Genomic DNA, 25,174 nt, shown 5'->3' on the forward strand with positions numbered 1-25,174 from the left:
TGTGGAAATTTTTTAACATATTGTATGCAACCATGTTCCATAGTGGACCAATAGTACCCTTGCCGTGAAATTATTTTTGAAAGCATTTTACCATTCATGTGAGGTCCACAAACACCTTTGTGACCATATTAGGCCGCAAGTGTTCGTAAGGCTCGTTGGTCTTTCGATGAAGTATTTTAGGGATATGTGCCATGAGTAATATATTGGAGGATATAATCATACCAAGGATTGTCTCCTTTAATGTCATTTATTTCCTCTATTGCGTTACAATACGCTGGTTCTTCTCTTCTATCAACGCATAATGGCATCATATTTAAGTGATCTTGAATGTTAATCATTGAGGCTAATTTTGCTAGCGCATCGACAAATTGATTGTGAACTTGCCAAGGAAAATCTTGTCATCCCTTGGGAGATATTTAAAATTAATATTTCAAAATGCTCGATGAGTTGCTCTAGGTGTGCTTGGTATAATATCATTGTGGAGTTCTTTATTTTCCATTTTCTTAATATATGATTTATAATCAAACTGGAGTCTCCATATACCTCTAATTTTTGCACACCTATGCTAGCTGCTGCTTCTAATCTAATAATTCATGCTTCACATTCTGCGACATTATTAGTAACCTCAAAGTCTAATTTAATAGAGATTGGATTATGTGCTCCCTCTGGACTTATGAGTAACACTCCTACACCACATCCTTTTTGATTGGACGCATCGTTGAGGTACATTACCCATTTGTCATCTTGTGTCATGAGAATCTCTTCATCCGGAAGATGAGTAGTTTCTACATGACTTGTTTAAATTGGATGTTGTGCTAGGAAGTCAAAAATTATTTTTCCTTTTATTGATTTTTCAGGAATATATTTTAGCTCAAATTCAGCCAACATCACTAACCACTTAGATATCCTTCCTTGTATGGGTGGTTGTTCAAACAAATACTTTATCGGATTTTGTTGAGAAATCACATGAGTAGTGTGTCGTAACATATAATGTTGTAACTTTTTGGTTGCCCACACTAATGTTAGGCTTGTCTTTTCCAAAGTGCTATATTTTGTTTCGTATTGGATGAATTTTTTGCTTATATTATATATTGCACGTTCGACTTTTTCTACCTCTTGTGCTAACATGGCGCTTGTGGCTGTGTCTGTAACTGTAATGTATAGCCTAAGAGGTAGTTTGGGTACTGGTGGTGCTAAAATTGGTGGACTTTTGAGATAATCTTTGATTTTCTCAAAGGCCTTTTGGCATTGATTGTCCAATTCATGTTTCTCCTCTTTTTTCAAATTTTTAAATATTGGCTCACAAGTCATAGTCAATTTTTTGATAAATCGACTAATGTATTGTAACTTGCCAAGGAATCCCCTAATTTCTCTTTCTGTTTGAGGGGGAGGCATGTCAACAATTGCCTTTATTTTAGAGGGATCGATCTCGATGCCACGTGTGCTTACTACGTATCCGAGTAACTTACCAGAAGTGACTCCGAAGGCGTATTTTTGTGGATTCAATTGCATTTTATATTCTTCTAAGTGAGTGAAAAATTTGCGTAAAGCTTTTATATGTCCCATTCTATCTTTGGACTTCACTATCATATCATCCACATACACTTCTATTTCTTTATGCATCATATCATGCAAGAGATTTGTAGCCGTTCTTTGGTACGTAGCTCCTGCATTTTTTAAACCAAATGACATAACCGTGTAGCAATACGTACCCCAAGGGGTAATAAAGCATGTCTTTTCTTCATCTTCTTTTGTCATTAAAATTTGGTTGTAACCTGCGTATCCATCCATAAAGGATAACATCTCATGTTCAGCCGTGTTATCTACCAATATATCAATATGTGGTAGAGGAAAATCGTCTTTAGGGCTAGCTTTATTAAGATCCCTAAAGCCGACACACATACGAACTCGTCCATCCTTGTTAGGGACTGGAACAATGTTCGCTACCCTTTCTGGGTAATTACTTACGCGAATAAAACCGGCGTTCAACTGTTTTTGTACTTCTTCTTTTATTTTTAATGCGACATCAGGTTTCATTCGTCGAAGTTTTTGTTTTACTGGTTTAGAAGTAGGGTTCAAGGGAATGGTATGTTCTGCGATTTCCCTATCTATTCCAAGCATGTCCTTATATGACCAAGCGAACACGTCTTCGAATTCTTTGAGCGTCGATATGAGGGTCGATCGCTATTCCGGATTTAAAGTTAAGCCAATTTTGACATCTCTATTATTTTCGTTAGTTCCTATGTTAACTATTTTTGTTTCTTCAACAATAGGGTTCTTTTGTTCTCTTTCATTCATTAATTCAACGAATTTATTAATGTAATCATCTTCATTAGATTGATTGTTAGAGCATTCGAAAGATTCAAGAGAAGGCATATATTCGGAAATAGAGCTCATGTTATTAAAATCAAAAGAGAGTACATCAAGAGAAGAATCCTTTATGGGATCTTTGTCCTTAGAACTAGAAAATAAAGACTCAGTAATGGCCACAAGGCCTAGATTTTTAGCTTCCCTAGAGTCTACAATAGATTCATCGTCCGATTCTTCAAACATCTTCGTTTCGCTTGTGACGATCTCCAGTTTATCGCCTTTGTGATTGATCCATTTGAAAGATTTCCTCCATCCATGCTCAAAAGTTTCGTTTGAAGGGGTGATCAATGAGGTTGGGTCAAAGGCTTCATCTTGAATGACGTTTTGATTGGTCATTGTTGCGAAATGATTTTGCTATAGTCCAAATAGCAAGTTAAATGCTTGGCCGTTATAGCACCCTAGAGTTGGGTGTTTTGATTTAACGATACTAAGATCGTCATCCAAGAAGTAGCAATCATGAAATATCTCAAATCCAGGCTTCTTGATTCCTTCCAAAAATAAGGGTTCCGGAAAGTCGTAGCATGGGTAATCTTCTCCCTCCCTAATGAATTGTCCATTAAGGGTTTATTGATAGCATGGGAGTAAAGTGATTATCCCTTTTTTATTATTGTCTCTACGTGCTTATTTTTGGCATCGTGAGACTCCAAATCTTCTTTGGTTGGTTTATATCCCAATCCAAAGGAGAAGATTTCTTCATTCTTATTCCCAAAGGCATCCCAAGAAAGTAACTACTCTTGAGCAAGATGTTGTTTACTATCCGAGTGGAATATGGATCAAGCTTGAATAATTCTTCCAAGTCTTCTTCCATTTCGATTGTGAGAATTGGCTTAACGGAAAATCCCCACATGTCCTCTTCATCATTATCATGGTTTATTTCTAAGAGTGATTGATCATTTATTGCTATTTTGAGTGGAGAAGCATGTATAGTCCTAGGAAGCCCTTGATGGTTCAACCTAATCATTTGATGAAGTGAGGATGGTATTGCACCAAGCTCGTGTATCTAAGGACGTCCAAGTAAAAGGTTGAATGTAGGTTTTATGTCCATAACATGGAATTTAACCATCTATTGAATTAGGCATGTGGTAATTGGTAGCTTAACAGTTCCACACACCGATCTTCTCGAATTGTCATAGGCCCTTATGCTTTGTTTTATTGATTGGAAATCTTTTTCTGGATTTAGGCCTAAGTATTTTGCCGTTTGTAATGTGCATACGTTTACAGCCGACCCATTATTTACCAAAGTTAGAGGGATGTTGTATCCCTCGCATCCCACAGTTAAGTATAACGCATTGTTGTGGGTAATGTCCTTTAAAGGCAAATCATCATTAGTGAAAACGATTGACTTGTCGGATTTCTCGCTAGTAAGCAAGCTAACGAGATCCCGAGGGGTTTTGTCCGTACTTACAAACAAAGCCGTTAGAGCGTTCATGAGAGAATTCCTATGTTATTTAGAAGTACTTAGGAGTTCCCAAATGCTAAAATTCGCCTTGGATTGGCAAAGTTGTTTGACCAATGGATCTTCCACCTTAAGTGGAGGTGGTATTGTATTTTTTGTTTGATCTTGAGTTTTATTTGAAAGGAATGGTGTCCTTTGAACAAGTGTACTATTCCGTTAGTGGGTTCAGAATTATTAGAAAGCTAATATATTCAATAAGGTCAAGTGATCAGAATGCCTAGGTGGAGGCCGCTTCCGATCTGTAATATTAATGCATAATTAATATTACAGCTTAATCTTGACTGAACCCTTCGGGTCACACCCTTAGCAGTAAACGAACCGACTCGACGAATTAATTTGGAAGAAATTAATTCGTCGCCCGAGTATTAAATATTTAGACATCGGTAATTCGAGCTTGGAGCGTCGAAACCGAGCGTCGGAGAATCTCAAATGTCGAGCCAAAATTTAGGATTTGGCGAGACGGGAAATGATTCAAGTAACAAGTAAAATCCTAGCCACGCGAAAGGCTAGGAAAGCGCGACCAGTAGGAGCGTGCCACGTGGCAGCACACATGGCAAAACGCCATGTGACAACACACGCAACCGCCACATTGGCAGCTCCCACATTGGCAGCCACCAAGTGGCAACGTGCCACTGTGGCAAGGGCCGTGGACCCGGGGCGATGGGTCATGGACACGGGCCAAAATAAAATGTCCCAACTGAACCCAACTTGGGGCTCAAGGTTGGGTGACACATGGTTAGTTCACATTGCATGTGAAATGCCTTGGGGACCAAGTGGGAAAGTGGTCTTCACCTAACCATGTGACACTTGTAACTTGTTCCTTGGTTTATTTAACTAAGGATTAAATTCATCAATCTTTCTATGTAGGATCTTTTTGTTGGGGTTTGGTAAGTCCAACTTACCACGGAAACAACCCCGGCCCAAAGAACCACTCGCAATTTATAAAACCATAAAGCATAACAAATAAACATAAAAGGATAGAATCGGAATTTACCTTTGACGCGTGCTTCGCCCAACCTAATGGGCTCTTACTTGAAAGCTCTAGCTCCAAAAATACCGAGCCTCCAACGGTATCCACCGACAAAGGACGAACACCGACTTTTTAGGTCCGCTACCTTGGAGTTAGCAAGGTCCGACCAAAACCCGAGTGATTAAATTAGTTCAAAGGTCTTCACATTTCAACTCTCACTCAAGTGATTTTCCCAATACCCCAACTTGGGTATTTATAGGGAAAACAAGAGAGTGAAAAAGCTCTCCCATCAATGTGGGAGAATTTGATTTTTACATTTTATTTTAAAGCTAAAATAAAATAAATAATCAAACTAGTAATAAATCAACAAATGTTAAGCTGATGAGAGAGGTTAGGTGAGGACCATTTGGAGGAGGGGGACCAAAATTGCTCCCCACTCCCTATCCAAAAACCGGCCCTCAACCCTCCAGCTTCCTCTTACAATGAGCCACATGGCACCACACTTGGGCACCAAGGCAACCAAGGTGGGCTGCAATGTGCGGTTGCCAGCAAGCCCAACACAAGCGTGCGGGCAGCTTGGCGCTGCTGGCCAGCAAGCCCAGCACGGCTTGTGCGGGCTGCTTATGCACTCGGCCAGAAAGCCGCGCATCAAGGATGAGGGCTGCTGTTGAGTGCCGATGCTCCTTCCGCGTGTTGGCCAGCGCTGCTAGCAGTGGTGCGCTAGCACGCACCAGCGAGCTGATATGTCCAATTTATATATTGTTTTACCCCCGTTCCATTGTCATAATTAGTAGTGTTTTTGGCTCTTTAGGGCCACTTTTATTAATAATTTGTGTTTTCTAGTGTTTTTGTAGTTTTGCTTGAGTTTTGTAGGAAATTGCACACTCGGAGCATTTTCCGGGTTTTTGCACGAAGCAACTACGAGTGTTAGGAGGACACGACCATCCTTGAAGCCCAAGACCGGTGAGAGCCGGTGATTAAGGGCTCGGTATATGATAGCGGGGAAATTGCATCAAGTAATCAAGACCAAATGAGGAAATCCGGATTGGGCCGAGGAATCGAGGCCAATCGAAATCCAAGCATCGAAGAAGAAGCCGGGCCCGATCGGGCAAGCATACGCCCGATCGGGTGGGCGCGCGCAAAGCAGCCTCGAGGAAGAATCCGCGCCCGATCGGGTGAGCGTAGGCTCGATCGGGCGCAGCACACCAGCAAGGGCGTAGTGAAAAAGGCGGGCCCGATCGGGCGGCCCTTCGCCCGATCGGGCGCGTGTTTTTCTAAGGACCTGATTAGTTTTGTTTCAAGATTAGTTTTAGGGATGTTTAAGTATGAATTTGGTACGTAATTTTTTATTACCTTCTCTTGTAGATTTTCTCTCTCTACTTAGGATATTCTCTCTCTCTTAAACTCTCTCTCAACATTGTTCTTAATTACATTCGTTAATCCAGATTTCTTTTGGTAATAATTTCTTCTCTTTTAATTTCAGTTATTTTATTTAATTCTTTCATTATGTCTTGCTTTATTGATTTGATTAGTTTAGATTTAATTATGCTTGAGTAGTTTTATTTCTAGGGTTTATGGGGATCTAATAAATAATATGAAGGGGTAAATTTGTGATTGTTGATTATCAATGCTTGGTTAATTTCCTATTGATTGATTTAATGTTATGCAATTAGGTTTGGCAAGATTTAATTGTATGAGTTTAGCAATATTAATTCGAGATTCGACAGATGAGAATTGATGTTTAGGCTTAGTTTCAATAGGCGGACTAATTTATAAATGGTTAAGTCGAGATTCGACAGATGAGATTTAATACCGGTAAATTAACTCTGTGATTATAATACGTAGCGAAAGCCCTTTATAATCTGATTAATCAATGCTTGATGATTGTTTATTATGATTTGCCCTGGAATATTGTTTATTAGTGAACCTATGCCCTAGGCCTTTTAATATTTAATTTCTCCCTACTTTATTTTCTCTGATCATATTCTTCGTAGTATAGTCTTGAATTACAACAACATTGGTTACCTTGATAATTTAGATTATAATAATTAATTAGGAGTAGAAAGACTTGTTACCCTAAGGATTCGACCCTACTTCCCTATCTGCATTAGTTAGAGGACTTAGGTATTACTTTTAATTAGGGGATACGACTTTACCCTATAAAAATTTGGCGCCGTTGCCGGGGAAACGGTTATATTTTTTATTTTCTAATTAATTTTTGTAGTCTAGATTATCCCTTTTTGTCTCAGAGAACGTTAGTTCTTTGAGGCAATTCTCATATTTATCTTTTAGTTCCTTATTTATGCCTTGGTGTTCCAAATCAAGTTACATCCCATTCGATCCTGAGATCGAGTGCTCGTTTCATAGGCAAAGGAAAATTTATAGACAAATTATGGCGGGTTCTGAGGAGGACAATAGTCGAAGAGACACTCCCTCTGATTCTAGTGACGCAAAAATTCCTTCAGATTCAGAATCAGAGATTACGGCCCAAAAGAAACTCAGTGACTACTCGCAGCCGAAGCTCACAGATTTCCCGCACCTTACTCCCACTCCGACTCTAGATGGAGTTCAATTTGAGATCAAGCCCCAATTTATCACTATGATAAAGAGGAAGCAATTCAGTGGAGCAAAGGGTGAAGATCCTAATCTTCACATCGCAGATTTCTACCAATATTGTAACACCATTAGACAAGCCGGGGTCACGCAGGACCAAATTAGGGAGATTCTTTTTCCCTTTTCATTACGTGGCAAAGCTAAATTATGGTTTAATGGTTTGAATAGAACTGCACTTGGTATTACTGACTGGGAAACTCTTGCTTTGAATTTCTATAATAAATATTATCCTGCAGAGAGAGCAGCGGTATTAAGGAGTGCTATTCAGAACTTTGCTCAAGAGGCCGACGAAACGCTATATGAGGCTTGGGAGAAGTTCAAGGATCTACAGAGAGAATGCCCCCACCACAATCTAGCACAATGGCAAATGATCCATGCTTTCTACAATGGACTTGAAAATTCTTCTAGATCAGTTCTAAATTCTGCAGCTAGTGGGAGATTCATGAATTTAAATGTGGACGATGCAGGACTGGTTATCGAAGTCATGTCAATACACAATTCCCAATACAGGAATCCGAGAGGGTTTGCAAATAAAGGAAAACATAATGTTGATTTCGTATCCTTTTTACAAGCTCAATTAACGTCTATTTTTCAAAAATTAGATAATCTTACTACTACTCCTAACTCTGTAGCTAATGTTTCTGCTGTTGCTAACAATGAAGCTTTTTGAGAAATTTGTGCAATTGTAGGGCATTGGGAGCAAGATTGTAGGAGTTCTGTTTTAGGTGTTTTTGTCCCTCGGGAGAGTTACGTCACGAAGTCTGATCCGGCTGAGATGTACCTGCAAAATAATGGAGACTCCGGGTGGTTGGAGCTCCACCTCCGACGGTCAAGTTAGTAACTTGAAACGGAATAAGGAGAACGGAAGTTTAGGTGGGTATCTGCTAGGATTCCAAGCTCAGGTCTTTCTCTGATGTAAGAGAATAAAGGTGTAATAAATTATTCAATCTGCCCCCAAAATGGGGAAATATCTCCCTATTTATAGGGTCGTTGGAGAATGTGCCCCTATCTAGGTCACTTGACCTAGATTTTAGTGGGCTGCGCCGTTTTACGGCGCTCTTTGGGATTTGGGCCCTTGAAGGCCGCCATTTCAGAGGCGTATCTGAGGGCGCCAAGTGTCAAGAGGATGTTGAGCCACTTGGGCCATCCTAAGCTCGACACGTGGCGACCTCTCATTGGTCCACGTGTCTAGGGTAAAAATGCACTAAACATTTGCCCCTCACAGGTTGCGCGTGTATATCACGTGGGGCCTGTGACACGTGTCCACCTTTCATAGGTGAACAGTAACGGGTAAAATTTTGAATTTCAAATCAAAAATTTTCCCCCCACTTTCACTTTCGATAAATAGAAATTTACCCCCCTCCTTTTCACACCTCACGTTCACATTGACTTTTTAGAGAGAGAAAAGAGAGATTCTAGAGAGAGATTCTCTGCTCCCGCCTGCATCAACACCTTACGTTCAAGCTTCCGAGTGCTAGCAGTTCAACACCCGGTTCACCGGCTGTAGCGGTTTTCATATTTTTCCAGAGTAAAAGCGAGGTAACCGCCTGTACCATTTTAGCTTTTCTCCCTTTCAATTTGTATACCATTTTTTCCGCCTGTATACCCGGCTTTTTTAGAGAGTATAAATGAGTTCCCAATCCAACCACTCGGCACTGCCTAGGACACTCAACCGATCCCCCGGAACGGCTGAGTCTAGAACAGGGGGTGCCTCTTCTGGACTGTCGGAACCAATATGCTCATCTCCGAATTCCTCCCTCTTTGTGTCTGTGCAGGACACAATGGCCAGAACGAAACAGACGGCCAGGCGGTCTAAGAGCCAGCGCACTATGAGAGTGCCAGCCGATAAGGTTTTCCCGGAAGGGGAACAGAGGGATTGGCAGGAGAGCGGATCTGACGAAGAGGCTCCCTCTACCTTCGGGAGCTCTGGAATAAGGGAGGTAGACGGCGAGGGAGCCGCCTCCTCTAATGAAGCCGGTGATGCTGAGGCCGGCCAAGGATCAAGAGCGGAATCTTTCAGCTCCGACCAGGGTGATTTTGCGGCTGATTATCAGCAGCCGCCCGAGGTTGCTGACAATCCCAACCCCAAGAAGACCCGGATGCTGCCGAGTAACATTGCCCTTCTTAATAGCGGGTTCAGGGCCTTCAAAGAGAAGCATCCCTTTGGAAGGGGTTGGGAGGTTATTGTCCCTCCAGCTGATGTTGTAATGGCCTAGAGTGACGACATTGATCACGCAGATGACTACTTCATCTGCTACGAGGCGGTTATCGAAGCCGGCCTCCGGTTCCTTCTCCACCCCGGGATTAGGAAAATCCTCTAGGGGTACGATCTGGGGGTTTGGCAGCTCACCCCTAACTCGTGGGTGAACATTCTAAGTTACGTCGCCGCCTGCGAGTTTGAAAATTTAAACCCCAGCTTTTCCGCCTTCGCTCATATGCACTACTTGAGCAAGGCCCCAGGCGGCCATGGGGCATGGTATACGCTGACTACCTTGCCCCAATACCTAATGACTTTGGACAAGGTGTCCAAGTGGTCCGGGTGGAAGGACAAATTTTACTTGATTTCTTCCCCCACTTTGAGACACAACCGGACACTGCGCCGGTACAACACCGAGCCGGCTCTTCTAGGCCGAAAATGCCCTCTCCCGGTGCTATCTACAAAGGCCCGGGAGCAAATAATAGAGCCGGGATTTTTTGAGACAACAACTGAGCCCATGGGGGATGGGACTCACATCATAGTTCCCAAGAACTGGATCCCCCATCCGGACTTCTTCAACGACGAGTGCTTCTTGTCCGCCTGCGGGCTGAGTACAATGTTTCCCAGGGGTAGAATACTTCTCATCCGGAATGATTGTTATTTCATTTTTATTGCAAACTTGCCTTAATTTTTTCTAACTTGAAATTCTTGTTTTTGCAGACGAAGCCTTGAGGATGGTTGACCAGGATAAAACTCCTGCTAAGTCTGCGGCGCTGCTGCGCAAGGAGGCGGCACTTGCCAAAAAGGCAGCCGTCGAGGCTAAGGATACGAAGAAAGGCGGGGTAAGACCGCCTGACTTTATATGTTTGCAGCTTTTTATTTTTTATTTTTTTTTTATTAATATTCGGTTGGGTATAGTTACATTTTGCTTCTTTTTTAGGAGTCTGTCAATAGGATTCCACGATCATTCTCCAAACTGCTCAAAAGGCAGGGAGATGATCTGGAGAAGGCTCCGGCTGCCAAAGCCGCCAAGAGACAAACATCTGCTCAATTTGGTCGTCCAACGACTGGGGGCAAATCCCCTGCTGTTCTGAAAAAACTCAGCGAAAGCTCAAAAAAGCAGAAAGCGTCGGATGTCTCAACGGCATCGAAGGGTGGAGAGACACCTAAGGTTGCAAGCGGTGCGGCAACCACTGGGGAGGAGAATAAGCCGGAGACACATCCGAAAGCTCAAGGTAAGGAACGAACTGAAATACCTTGGCCACTTGATTTTATGAGAATCAAGACCAAGGTTGATCCTTCAAAAGGGTCAGTCAACAGCCGGCAACGGATGAATGCCGACTACGCTGCTTCTATCTCACAAAGCACTACTTTTGATGCAGATCTGACCTCTGACCAGTCGGATCTTGCAAGCTTCGCGAAGCGGATGGTGAGGACCCTCACCCGGTCTGAGAAGGCCTTCATACCTGATCTGCAGGTCGTGGACTTCGACCGGATAATGGGTTCTCTGGCTGAGGTAAATGATCCCTCTTCCTTGATGTCTTTAATCTTTAATTTGACTAAGTAACTCATAGACCGGCTGTTATTGTCTCAGGCTATGGTGAGAGTGGACAGTCTCCGGGGCCCCTTCAGGCGGAAGCCAGAAGAGGTAAATGACGCCAAACGGAGGGCCCTAGAAAACCTCAACTTTGCTGAACATTATGAGTATATGTGTAATTTAAAGATTAAAGCAGTAGAGTTGAAACAGGAGGAGCTTGTGACCGCCTGAAGGTCGAGCTTATGAATCTGCGCAACAAGTAGTCGGATGAGCTGGCCCAGGAGCTGGCCCAGGAGCAGACCCAGCTGACTGAGGAGAATGAACGGGACAACTTGGCCCGGCTGAAGATCACCTGGGGCCTCTTTTACCCGGAAATAGACTTTGAAGTCTATAAGCTGAGGTATGATTACGCCACTACGGTGTATGATGCCCAGCAACTGGGTGATGCTCCACCGCCTCGCTTCAAAGACTAGGCTGTTGAGCAGGGATATGAAGTCTCTGATGATGAGGAGCCGGCGGATGATCATCACGAGGGTCAAGCCAGCCAGACTCAGCCGGAGAAGACTCCACCTCAGCCTTAGGCGGGCCTCCCCACTTTCTGCGGAAGTATGCCATTCTGTTTCTTTACCGGTTTGTATGTCGTGTATTGTTGTATCTTTACCAACTAAGGAGTTGGGTTAACATTTTATCTTTCTTTCTTCACCGGATGTGTCCGGTTAACACTTACTCTGGCCCTTGTGCCATTTTAAATATTAATGAAGTATTCCGACTCACTCGGTGTTTATATATATTTGTGTTTTCAATTTGAATTTTGCATCTGTTTGCAATTCTTTAATATTTTTCCTAACTTAAAAAAGTATGCGGCAATTTGCAATCCGGGTGCTCTTGCCCCTGGGCGGCTGTGTGGTTGGTTTAATGTCAAGCTGATTGATTGGCTTGAAAACACTTGATACTAGGAGAAGTATGGAGTGTTTTTAGGCCAATCAATCACAACAATAGCTAAGCACCAATAGCACTCCCCGGCAACGGCGCCATTTTGACGAGGGGGAAAAATGTATGTCGTTATCTACCCTTTCCCCAAGTCAAACAAAATTTGTAAACACCTAACCAACCTTATATGAATATAGGGCAAGTTAAGGGTCGATCCCTAGGGAATGCAATGATGAAAACTAGAGTCTAAGTCAAGCTACCTCGAAGATGGAGTTGATATTATGGTTGGCACTATGGTAAAATAAAGCAAGTCTAACCAAGTAAAACAAAGGTCTAAACACTAGGGATATGGGTTCCACATGCAAGTTCAATGATAATGCTAGTTTAGAGCTCAATCAATTAATTAAAGTATTGCAATGGACAAACAATAGTAGCAATCAAGAGAGTTCAAATGCTGTCTCCTATAGGCCAATCTAGGTGTCACTATGAAAGGCAAATCAAGAAGAATCACAAGCAAACCCAATCAATTAGAGCAACTTTCAATTCGATTGTTCATGTCATTAAGAGTTGCAATGCAATTTAGATTAATATTATAGGTTGATCACTCCTAGTCTAATCAATCACATGCAAAACTATGTCAACCAATTTAATTGCAAGAAACCAATCAATCAAAGAGCATCAACTAGCAATTTCATTAATCAAACATGCTTCCCCCTTTCCCTAGCAACTAATCTACTCGCTAATCATGGTGAAATTAAAGAACAAATAACTGGAAAGTGCTTTAATCTTCATTTCTATATCAAAATCTAAGAGAAATAAAAAATAATCAACAATATCAAATTCAAATCCAAAGAAGAACAAGTAACAAGCAAAAATCAAATAGCAAGTAAGTAAAAGATGAAATAAGGAAGAGATTCTCACTAATATTGATGATTGAAAATGAAGAAATCCAATCTTGATTGATCAAATGTTGAGTTACAAATCCAAAACCAAGAAATTCTCTCTAGATTCTCTCTCTAAAACTAAGCTAATGAAAATTATCCAAAAGTCCCCTTCAAAAAGGAAATACAATTCTATTTATAAGCAAAGAAGAAATTGGCAGCTCCCGCGCCCTCTCTTGATAGACCCGCGCCCGCAGAAAAATGGGTACGGAACCCTCCGCGGGCTATCTGGGTAGACCCCGCGCCCGCGGCAACAGAGATCCTCGGCCGCGGCAGTGAAACCCGCGCCCGCGGCTAATCCCCTGCTCACAAAGCCTGATCAGGGGGCCGCGGTCTCTCTGAATGGAGCGGCCTCTCCATTTTACCCGCGCCCGCGGAGAGCCCGCGGGGCAACTGCGGCAAGTTCCTGCCAAGTTTTGGCAATTTTGAGTAACATGGGCCCGCGCCCGCTGCAAGATGACCCGCGCCCGCGGCCTGCTGGATTGCCTTGGAAACCTCTCCGAGGCCTCTCCAAGCCCTTTCTAAGCCCTCTCTAGCCAAATGCTTCTTCCTTGCTTGATCATTAAAGTCCCAAATTGAATCCTTTGTCAAAGTGATTCTCACAATACCTACACAAGTACACAAAGAAAGGAAATAAAAGGGAAAAAAAAAAGACAAATAAAGGAAAACACGATAAAAACACGAGAATCATAAGGAAAAGAGGGAAAAGAGAAACTAAAGGAAAAAAGGACCAAAAATAAGAGAAGAAAGTATGAAAAGGGGAAAGAAATAACCCTAAAAGACTACCCTATGAGTGCCATAATTGACACTCATCAAATTCCCCCAAGCTAGACTTTTTCTCGTCCCGAGCAGAACAAAGGCTAAAAGGAATAAGAAGGGCTTATTCAAAGCAAAAAGAAAAAGAGGGGCGAGAATTTATACTAAGACTCACCGTCGTAGGAATCACGGTTGTTTTTAGCTACAACAAGCCATTTAAACCCCTAGATCGCTCTAGAGGATGAGTGATGCTCTCGTAAGGGTATCCTAAGAGTTTACCCATAACTCTCCACCAAACCCCCAAGAGGCAAACCAGAGAAGGAAAAGAAAGAGGAAAAAGGAAACAAAATCTTTACGAAATGGACTTTACAAAGAGACTATAATTCAAATGAATAACAACCTTTCTAAAGAGAATTATGGTATACACGTTATAAGATACCTAAGGTTGATTGAAACATAAATATGCTAAGCATAGGAACTAGTTATCACATTCCACTTTCATCCCAAACGGTCTTACCGCGTTCCCCCTACTAATCTCATGTCTCCCCTTAGTGAGCATCTCATAGATTCCGCGAAGGAACCGGAAAAGGATCAAATTTTTGGGCTACTCAACATCTTGATTTCGCATCCCCTTTCCTTAGTCTACAACCTATGATTCCCTCCACCGATGAAAGACTCAACTCCTAGGTCCAAAGGTCTTCCCCAAGGTTGTAACGTAAGGCAAGAAGGGTTAAGGTAGGCTTAAAATTTAAAATTTGGTGGTTATCCTAAATTGTGAAGCAAAGACCGGCCAAATCTCAACACCAAACTTAAGTAATCACCAAACAAAAACGTATTAACACCCCCAAACTTATTCAAAGCAACAATCTACAATCATTAGAACAAAAAGCGCAAGCGCTTTCCCCCCAAGCTAAAAGAAACATTGTCCTCAATGCATAGAGAGGAGATAGACACTTCAAATTTTTTTTTTTCATTAATAAAATTGTTTGAATTTCCTTGAACTCCTTAAAAGCATTAGTCCTTGCCCTTTTTTTTTTACTAAGGACAGGTTTTACAAAAGCATTTGCCATTATTTACCAAATATAAACAACTCAATTATGTGTACCAATTCGAACCAAACCCCAACTTCATAGACCACAATCACCAAACATTGACCCTTGCTTCACAAAAAACCAAAAAGAAGGAGAACGAAACAAAAGGTTCAAGATATCTAATTATGCGGCTTGAAAAGAGGGAAAAGGGTTCAAAGGGGTAACAAGTAGGCAAATGTATCCCAAACCAAAAAGTGGCTATCCTAGAAAGAGAAAATTACCTCCCCGAAAAACTTGCCTTTGTCCTCCATAGGTAGTTCGGTCACGGTCTTAGGAATCATACGCTAAGATTCTAGATTAGGTTTGCGAAAATCAAGGATCCATGCCGCTCATGCAAGAGTATGATGAAAGCTTGAACAAATATAAATCTCACATGGTTGTAGCAAAGACTCACTAAGGGTGTCAAATCAAAGATAGGGAGCAACTACCAACATGCCACAAACGAGTAGAATCCGGTTTCATGATCCCCCTAGTTCTAGACAACTATCTTAGCATGCTTTATCCTAGAATCAACCAAACGTAATCTCAAACCGTGCATACCATTATTACCTAAGAAGACCATTATTCAAAAGCAAAAGTCCAGTGCATACAAGTCCAATTTTCAAAAAGAGAAAGAGTGAAAATAAAGCCTCAAAAAGTTATGCACACAAACAAGATTAAAAGAAAAGGAAAGAAAAGAAAAGAAAAGAATGGGAAACTTAGACAAGGACAAGAAAGGGAAAGAGGAAAAGAGCAAAGATGCAATCATAACACGTTTATCCCAATCGACATACAAGCGGTCTAATGGCCACATCGCAAAAGACCCCAAACACACTAGGTGTTAAAATCATACATCCTCGAACTGTTCAACTTCTCCTAAATCTAATCTTAATCTAAGCAACCAAGAAAATGAAGAAGGGAAAATAAAAAGGTAAAACAAGAAAGGCCTTACCAAGCATCCGCTCTAAATTAAAGTACCCAAGTAGTAGGAATGTGCATCTCCAAAAGGTTCCGCAATCCAAAGCATAGGCTACGAGCAAGGTGAGTTAAAGAAAAAGGCTATATATACAAAATGAAATTGTTAGTAACTTCCAAACAAAAGCAACCAATAAAACACTTAGATACAAATTATATACAAATACCTAGAGAAACCATCATCATCAAAATTTCTATTTATTTGTTTTTTTTTTTTTTTTTTTTTTTTTTTTTTTTTTTTTTTTTTTTTTTAAGAAACTCCCAAAAACATCAAGAAATGAACCAAAACAACAAGCAACAGACCAACGAGACCATTAGCAAAAATCCACCAAAAGCCTTATCAAAGACTTCCCACCGAGCCCCAGGTGCTTCCCCAAACCAACATAAAACATCCTTTTTGACCCTCCCCCCTCACAAAATGAAGGCATTGACCGCGATGCCTATAATCATGCAAAATAAGGAAAGAGGAGAACAAAAGGGGAACAAACATGCATAAGGGGACTATTGGCCACTAGGGCCGGCACCATCATCACCCGTATCCCAACCTCCGGTGTAACCGGGAGGAAAACCATAGTGACCCTGGAATAGGTCAAGTTGGGATCGGGTTAATTGGTCATAGGGCTCAGGCTGAACAAGGGGCTCGGGGTGATGGGGGTGAACATAGTAATATGCGGGATCACCCCGATAATCACTCCCCCCCGAGACCCTATAATCATAAGGTGGGAAATCGCGCCTTGGCACATCGGGGTCCTCCACCCCGAGCCAATATGGGTACGTAGGGAGGTTGTCACCACCCCATGAAGGTACCGGCCCTTGTTGGGGCGGCACATAAGGGTAGTTGACCGGAGGTGTGACCTCCCCCCTACGCACACTAGCGTCATACAATGCGCTAGTTTGATAAGACAAAGTGTGGTGGTCCGAGTACATACCTTGCATGCTCAATTGCATGCGCTCCATTTGGTCTCTCATGGCCTCCATCTCTCGGAGATAAGCATCCCCTTGGAAACCTTGTTGTTGTTGTCGTCTTCTTTCTCTTCTTCTTCCTTGAGCATCATCATGAAAATGCTCATGTTGTTGTTGTAGTGGCGGTTGTTGTTGTTCTTCATCATATTCATCTCCTCCTCCTTCCTCCTCTTCTTCATCATTCTCATCACCCCCATCAATCTCATCATCCTCCTCCATCTCATCCTCAATCCTCCCATTGTCCCTAGGGACCATCCAAATGTTCCTAGCCTCACGAAGGATGGAGGTGGCGGCCGGGTTAGGGAGAAGGCAATGGTGGGTATTTCTCACTAGCCAAGAGTAGGTGCCGGTTCTCCTAGTGCTAGTTATGAAACGTAAAGTGTTAACTTGCTTCAAACTAATCCACACGTCTTCACTCCTTCCAACCGGAGTGCAAGACTTCAAGAACCCCTCTTGCTTAAAATACGACACAAGACGTGTCACCATGCCCCCACAGTGAATCTCCCCCGTTTTGACCCCATGCATTATATCCTTGCAACAATTCATGAAGATATAGCAAAAATTAATCCTTGACCCTAACTCCGGCTTGGAAGCCATCCATAACACCATAATCTCCTCCCTAGACAACTTCCCCAAATCTTGCTTATTAAAAACCGAATACCCAAGAATTTTATGAAGGATCCTAAGGGCCAGATGGATAATCTCACTAGCAAGAGACTTTTTCGAATCAAACTCCCTCTTGTTGGCTATGGTTCTCCACTAAGAAACCTCATTATACTCAGATTGGACAAGGGAGATAAGGGGCTCGAAGATATCACCATTGGGGTTGAAACCAAGGGCTACATTGAACTCGGCTAGGTTCATGGTGTGTTTGACATTGAAGAGTTGGAAGGAAATAATAAAATCGGTTTCCCCCACCTTATTGAACTCAAATGTGGAGAAAAATTCAATGGAAGGCTCCAAATAGGTTCTAGAGGGCGATTTTAGAAACTCACCCAAGCTAAGGTTATCTAGGAGGATGTCAAGGTCATTTTCAATTCCTAACTTGGCCATATCCTCACGAAAGTAATGCCGGGAGGGTCTAAACTTCCGGTCTTTCATTTTGTTATAGATGGGGGTTTGTTTAGACCGGTTCCAAAATTTGAGAGGGGGTAAAGGAGGAGGATGAGCATCATCTTGAGTTGTGGAATGCGATTGGGATTGAGGGTTTTAGGAGTGGCCTTGAGAAGATTGGCCGGGGGATTGGTTTGAGCGCTTCTTGCTACTCTTGACTCTTCTTATCAAATCCATTTTAACAAAATTCACACAAGTCACAAGAACACAACAAACTCCCTCAAACAAATCAAATTCCTCCAAAAATTACTCACAAACCTCCTTACAAATCCAACCAAACCACCACAAACTACAAGGTACCTGTTCCAATCAACACAACAACCAAAATCCAACAGCAAACTACAATATCAACAATCATTCAACAATATAATCATGAATCAACAAGAAAAAGTAACAATCACCCAAATATACCAATGTTCCCATAAATCAACCATAAAACACAAAAATCATGCTCAAATTCAAGGTAAGCAAACCAATGTAAAGAAATCAATTGAAATTGACAAAAATATTACAAAGGTTAGAAGCATACCAAGATTGGAGACTCAAATTAAACTCAAAGCAATTCAAAGACCCGAAATTTCCCAAAGGAGCACGAGAAAGAAGAGGAGGAGTGTTGAAAATGGAGGAAAATGGAAAAAATTATGAAAAATTTGGGCAAAAGGTGAAGAAATTTGTGGGAAATTGATATTTTGGGGTTAGGGTTTGAGAGGAGGTATAGAGAGAAAGGGGAAAACTAAGGAGAAGAGGAGAAAATAAGAGAGGAGAGAGGGAGAAGAGAGGCGTGCCCCGGGTTAAAACCCAGTTCGCCGCGCCCTCTCCCGAAAATGCCGCGCCCGCGGAAAAACTCCCGCGCCCGCGGGGACTTCCTGGAATTTCAGAATTTTAGTACCTGATGGGGGGCCGCGCCCTCTCCAGATTTGTCGCGCCCTCTCCAAAACCTCCCGCGCCCGCGGAGAGACCGCGGGGCAACCGCGGGAAGTCCCTGGAATTGGGTTCCAAATTTGCTTGAATTTAGGTCGCGCCCTCTCCAAACATGGAGCGCCCGCTCCAAAACCTTCCGCGCCCGCGGAGAGACCGCGGGGCAACCGCGGGGTCTTCCTGGAATGAAGCTTCAAATTTGGTCGAATTGAGGCCCGCGCCCTCTCCAACAGGGGGCGCCCTCTCCAGAATCTCCCGCGCCCGCGGAGAGACCGCGGGGCAACCGCGGGAAGTCCCTGGAAATGACATTATAAATTTGCCTCAAGAGGAGAAATTGCCCCCGAGGTCTCTCCTTGCCCTTGGGGAGCCCTCTCCCCAGCACTCTTAACTTTTCTTCAAACCCCTTTGATTTTCAACAAGCGATGATAATGCCCGACCTACAAGACAAACACAAAACTGACTCAAAAATAAAATCAAAAACCAATCAAGGAAAAATAAAAGAAAAGAAAGGAAAAAGAAATTAGATGAGAATCCGGGTTGCCTCCCGTAAGCGCTGTTGGTTAACGTCGTTAGCTTGACGTGCACCACCATTTCAAGGTGGCTTGAAAAGAATCATCTTGTGAACAAGTCCAACAAACACTCCCTCATAGTACTTCTTGAGCCGATGACCATTAACTTTGAATGAAGATGAGGAGTTCAAAGGAGAAATCTCCACGGCACCATTATCAAAAACATCTTTCACCAAGAATGGTCCACTCCATCTTGACATGAGCTTTCCGGGAAACAACTTCATCCTTGAATTGTAGAGGAGGACTTTGTCACCTACACAAAACTCCTTTTTCTCAATCAACTTGTCATGAACCTCTTTGGAGCGAGCCTTGTAGGTGCTAGCACAATCGTAAGCATCAAGTCGAAGTTCCTCTAGCTCATGAAGATCCAACCACCTCTTCTCCCCCGCACTAGCTAAGTCAAAATTTATCTTCTTGATAGCCCATAAGGCACGATGTTCAAGCTCTACCGGGAGATGGCACGATTTGCAATAGATAAGGCGATATGGAGTGGTACCAATAGGAGTCTTAAAAGCCGTTCTATAAGCCCAAAGAGCATCATCTAACTTGTTCGACCAATCCTTTCTATTCCTTGCAACCGTCTTCTCAAGAATGAGCTTTATTTGACGATTGGAGACCTCGACTTGGCCACTCGATTGAGGATGATATGAAAGGTCGAACCGTTGATGCACTCCATGTTTCCTCAACATCTTTTGGAAAGCATTGTGAACAAAATGAGATCCGTTATCGCTTATCACAGCCTTAGGCACGCCAAACCTTGGGAAGATGATTTTGTTGAACAACTTCAGCACTACTTTGTGGTCATTAGTAGGGGAGGCAATGGCCTCAACCCATTTAGAAACATAGTCCACAGCCACAAGTATGAATTGATTACCATATGAAGATGGGAACGGTCCCATGAAGTCAATCCCCCAAACATCGAACACCTCTAACTCAAGAATGGGTTGTTGAGGCATCTCATTCCTCTTGGAGATATTCCCAACCCTTTGACATCGGTCACATGACTTCACAAAGCCCCATGAGTCCTTGAAGAGATGTGGCCACCACAAACCACATTGAAGAACTTTGGTAGCGGTCTTGGAAACACCCATATGCCCACCACTAGGGTCCGAGTGGCACATCCTTAAAACACTAGGCACCTTTTCATTCGGAACACAACGCCTAAGTAAGCCATCAACCCCTCGTTTTTATAGGATGGGATCATCCCACAAGTAATGTCTTGCCTCCCTTTTGATTTTCTTCCTTTGGTTCTTTGAGAAAGAGGGTGGAAACTCCCCACATGCTAGAAAATTCACCAAGTCGGCATACCATGGGAGTTCCTTCACCTCTATGGCATATAAGAAGTCATCAAGCATTCTATCCTCAATTGGTGAACCATCATCATGAATGTGATCACCCTCAAGGCGAGAAAGATGGTCCGCCACAACATTCTCCGCACCCTTCTTATCCCTAATCTCAATCTCAAAAGTTTGCTATTCAAGCACCCATCGAATCAACCTAGGCTTGGACTCTTTCTTGGCAAAGAGATACTTGAGGGCCGCGTGGTCCGTGAAGACTATGGTCTTGGAACCCAACAAGTAACAACGGAATTTCTCAAAAGAGTGCACAATTGCTAAAAATTCTTTTTCCGTTGTTGTGTAGTTCTTTTGAGCCCCATTGAGTGTCTTGGACATATAATAGATCACATGAAGCTTCTTTTCTACACGTTGTCCCAAAACACCTCCAATAGCCCAATCACTTGCATCACACATCAATTCAAAAGGAAGATCCCACCTTGGGGCTTGAACAATAGGAGTGGAGATAAGGGCCTTCTTCAATTTATCAAATGCCTTCAAGCATTTGTCATCAAAAATGAACTCAACATCCTTTTGAAGAAGGTCATTTAGGGGCTTAGCAATAAGTGAAAAATCCTTGATGAATCTTCTATAGAAACCCGCATGACCAAGGAACGATCTCACACCCTTGACATTCACCGGAGGTGGAAGTTTCTCAATAACTTCTATTTTTGCCTTATCCACCTCAATGCCTCTATTTGAAATCTTGTGCCCAACCACTATACCTTCTTCCACCATGAAGTGGCATTTCTCCCAATTCAAAACAAGATTGACCTTAACACATCTTTCCAAACACTTCTCAAGGTTCACAAGGCACTCCTCAAATGAGACACCCCCCACCGAAAAGTCATCCATGAAAACCTCCATTTCCTCCTCCAACATATCCCCAAAGATACTCATCATGCACCTTTGGAATGTAGCGGGAGCATTGCATAACCTAAAGGGCATTCGTCGATAGGCAAAGGTCTCATAAGGACATGTGAAGGTAGTTTTCTCTTGATCATCAGGGTGAATGGGGATTTTGAAGAATCCCGAATATCCATCGAGGAAACAATAGAACTTGTGCCTTGTTAGTCTTTCAAGCATTTGATCAATAAATGGAAGAGGGAAATGATCCTTCTTGGTGGATGTGTTTAGACGTCTATAGTCTATACACATCCGCCAACCCGTGACCGTCCTAGTTGGAATGAGCTCACCCTTCTCATTCTCAACCACGGTCATGCCCCCCTTCTTTGGAACGACATGCACGGGGGAAACCCACCTTGAGCTAGAGATGGGGAATATGATTCCCGCATTCAATAGCTTGGTGATCTCCTTCTTAACTACCTCTCCCATTTGGGGATGTAGTTTTCTTTGTCGTTCGATAGAAGGAAGGGCGCCTTCCTCAAGTGTTATATGGTGTTGGCACAAGGCGGGGCTTATACCCTTAAGATCATCAATTGTGTACCCCAAAGCACCTTGGTGCTTTCTCAAAACACCACATAACGCTTGAGCTTGGCTCACGCTCAAGGATGCACTAACTATCACGGGATAAGTGGAATGAGGGCCCAAGAACTCATACCTAAGGTGTGATGGTAGAGGTTTGAGCTCTACCATAGGCACACCATTACCTTCCTTTGATGTGGCCGCTTGCAAAGCCTCTTGGCTTGAGATTTTCAAGCACATTTGCTCATCCACTTCTTCCATGCTTCCATTAAGCAATTCTTTATAGAATGCCACTTCCTTGCATGGTGTACCTACTTTGTCCTTGTTCAACAAAACATTCTCAAGAGCATCGTTAGAGGTGAGAAAGTGCTCATGCATGGAAGACACAACATGATCAAGTGAATCAATCATCATGCAATTTTCTAGAGAAGAAGATGGATATTTCATGCTTTCATTCAAATCAAATTCAATGACCTCATCTCCTACCTTAAGGGAAATCTTTGCACTCCTCACATCAATCATAGCACCCGAGGTAGCAAGAAAGGGTCTACCTAAAATGATTGGAATGGTAGCATCTTCATCCATTTCAAGCACAATAAAATCCACCAGGAACACAAACTTCCCAACCCTCAATGGAAAATCTTCTACCTTACCTTTTGGAAACTTGATTGACCTATCGGCTAATTGCAAGGTAATGTTAGAAGGTAAGAGTTCCCCTAGTTCAAGCCTTTGATAAACCGAATATGGCATTATGCTAACACTAGCTCCCAAGTCACATAAGGCATTATCAATTTGCATCTTGTTAATGGCACAAGGGATGGAGAAGTTTCCGGGGTCTTTCAATTTGGGTGGCATTTTGTTCATGATGATAGCACTACAATTTTCGGTCAAATTGATAGTTTCCACAACCTCACAAGTCCTTTTCCCACTCAAAATGTCCTTGAGGAATTTGGCATAATTTGGCATTTGGTTGATCACATCGGTAAAAGATAGAGAAAGATGAAGTTGTTTTAGCATATCAATGAATCTCCCAAATTGCTCATCCAATTTGTGTCTCATGAATTTTTGTGGGTAAGGGAGCTTGGGTTTCACAATTTCTTTCTCTACTCTCACCTCTCTAGGTGTCTCAACCACAACCTCATCCAATGATGCCCTAACCCCCTCATTCTCAACCAAGGCTTTCTTAGGAATCTCCTTATCCTCACCCTTCCTAGGCAATCTCTCCTCAAGAACCTTACCGCTCCTAGTAACAATAGCATTCACGTGTTTCTTGGGATCAAGACCTTGGGAAGGTAAAGAAGAAGGGCTTGCATGATCTTTCAAAGCATTAGCAAGTTGAGAAATTTGATTTTCAAGCATTTTATTGTGGGTCATCATTTCATTGAACTTCTTATCACTAACGGCCATGTATGTGTTCAACAACTTGGTTTGATTCTCAATTATTTCTTCCAAATTGGTCCTAGGTGAAGAAGGTTGGGAATAGGAATTTTCTCCTTGACTCCTTGGAACAAATCCGGGTGGGGGACCTCTTTGAGCATTATTTTGAAAATTGCCCTTCCCTTGATTGTTCCAAGTACCCCTATTTTGATTTTGTCCATAACCTTGATTATGGTTACCACCACCTTGATTATGGTTACCACTACCTTGGTTGTCATTTCCATAACCTTGGTTTTGATTACCATAATTTTGGCTTTGATTTTGGCCACTATAACCTTGATTATTATAGCTACCACGAAAACCTTGGTTCCCTTGGTTTCTATAACCACCACCTTGATTATAGTTGTCAAAATTGCTTTGGTTTTGGTAATTCCTATTCCATTGACCTCTTTGATTATCAAACCTTTGAGCATTATTATTTGACACATAATTCACATGCTCACTCTCATTGTTATCAAACTCATCAACACATTCATTAGGACAATTACTAGAGTCATGATCATACGATCCACATGCATCACAAAACAAACAACCCATAGGCATATTATGTGAAGAGGGAGGGGGTTGAGAGTTAGAAGGAGTACCTCTCCCTTTAAATTGGGAGGGAAGATTCGTAGCTTGGGATGAAGTAGAAGTTCTCTCCAACTTGGCTTTGATTGCGGTCATCTCCTTTCCCAAGTTTGTCATTTGGGAGGAAAGGTTGTTGATCGCATTTAGATGGTCTACCGAGTACAATGAAGATTGCTTGCTTGAAGAGTCTCTCTCCCCATCTTGCCAATCTCTATAGTACGTCACCACGTCCTCAATGATGTCCACCACTTCTTCTTCGGTCTTGTTCATGATAGTACCCCCGGCCCCCCCATCAAGGCATGACTTTCCTTGGGGACTTAAACCGCCATAGAAAATTTGGACCACTTGGTATGTTGGGATTCCGTGGTGAGGGCACTCCCTTTGATACTCTTTGTATCTCTCCCATGCTTCGTAAAGGCTTTCATTTGGCCTTTGCTTGAACCCTTGAATCAAGGCTCTTGCCTCCGCCGTCTTCTTTTGAGGGTAAAAACGGGACAAGAAGGCCTTTGTAACATCATCCCATGTTCTCAAGGAATTCGGCTTCACCTCTTTATCTAACCACTCTAAGGATCTTCCTATGAGAGAGAAGGGGAACAACTTGAGGCGTATGAACTCTTGAGAAACTCCGTTGACTTTGATGGTGTTGCAATATTTTTCAAATTCCTTAAGATGGTTCAATGGGCTCTCATTCTTAGCCCCACTATATTGCCTCCTCTCAATTAAGGTGATCATGGCCGGCCGAATCTCGAAATCATTTTCCGGTGTTGTAGGCGGAGCTATGCCGCTCTCAAACCTATAAGCACCGGGTATTCCTAGCTCCTTCAAGGCCACTCTCGGATTTTCTTCCATGCCTTGCTCTTCTTCAATCTCTTCTTCACTTGAAGAACTATACCCCAAGGAGAATCGATTAGCTATTCTTCTTCTTGAGAGAGTTCTCTCAATTTCCGAGTCAAAAGACACAATGGATCGATCACGAGCTCTATGCATGCAAAACTTCAAAGAAAATATTAGTAGCACGGCTACAAGTGTA

General features: G+C 42.5%; 1 pseudogene; it reads left to right on the forward strand.

Annotated features, from left to right (window-relative positions):
- Window positions 1-24,502: 24,502 nt before the first annotated feature.
- Window positions 24,503-24,601, forward strand: LOC145633545 (small nucleolar RNA R71; annotated as a pseudogene).
- Window positions 24,602-25,174: the final 573 nt, after the last annotated feature.

Source organism: Chenopodium album, chromosome 5, assembly GCF_948465745.1.
Source record: "Chenopodium album chromosome 5, dcCheAlbu1.1, whole genome shotgun sequence".
Classification (NCBI taxonomy): Eukaryota; Viridiplantae; Streptophyta; class Magnoliopsida; order Caryophyllales; family Amaranthaceae; genus Chenopodium; species Chenopodium album.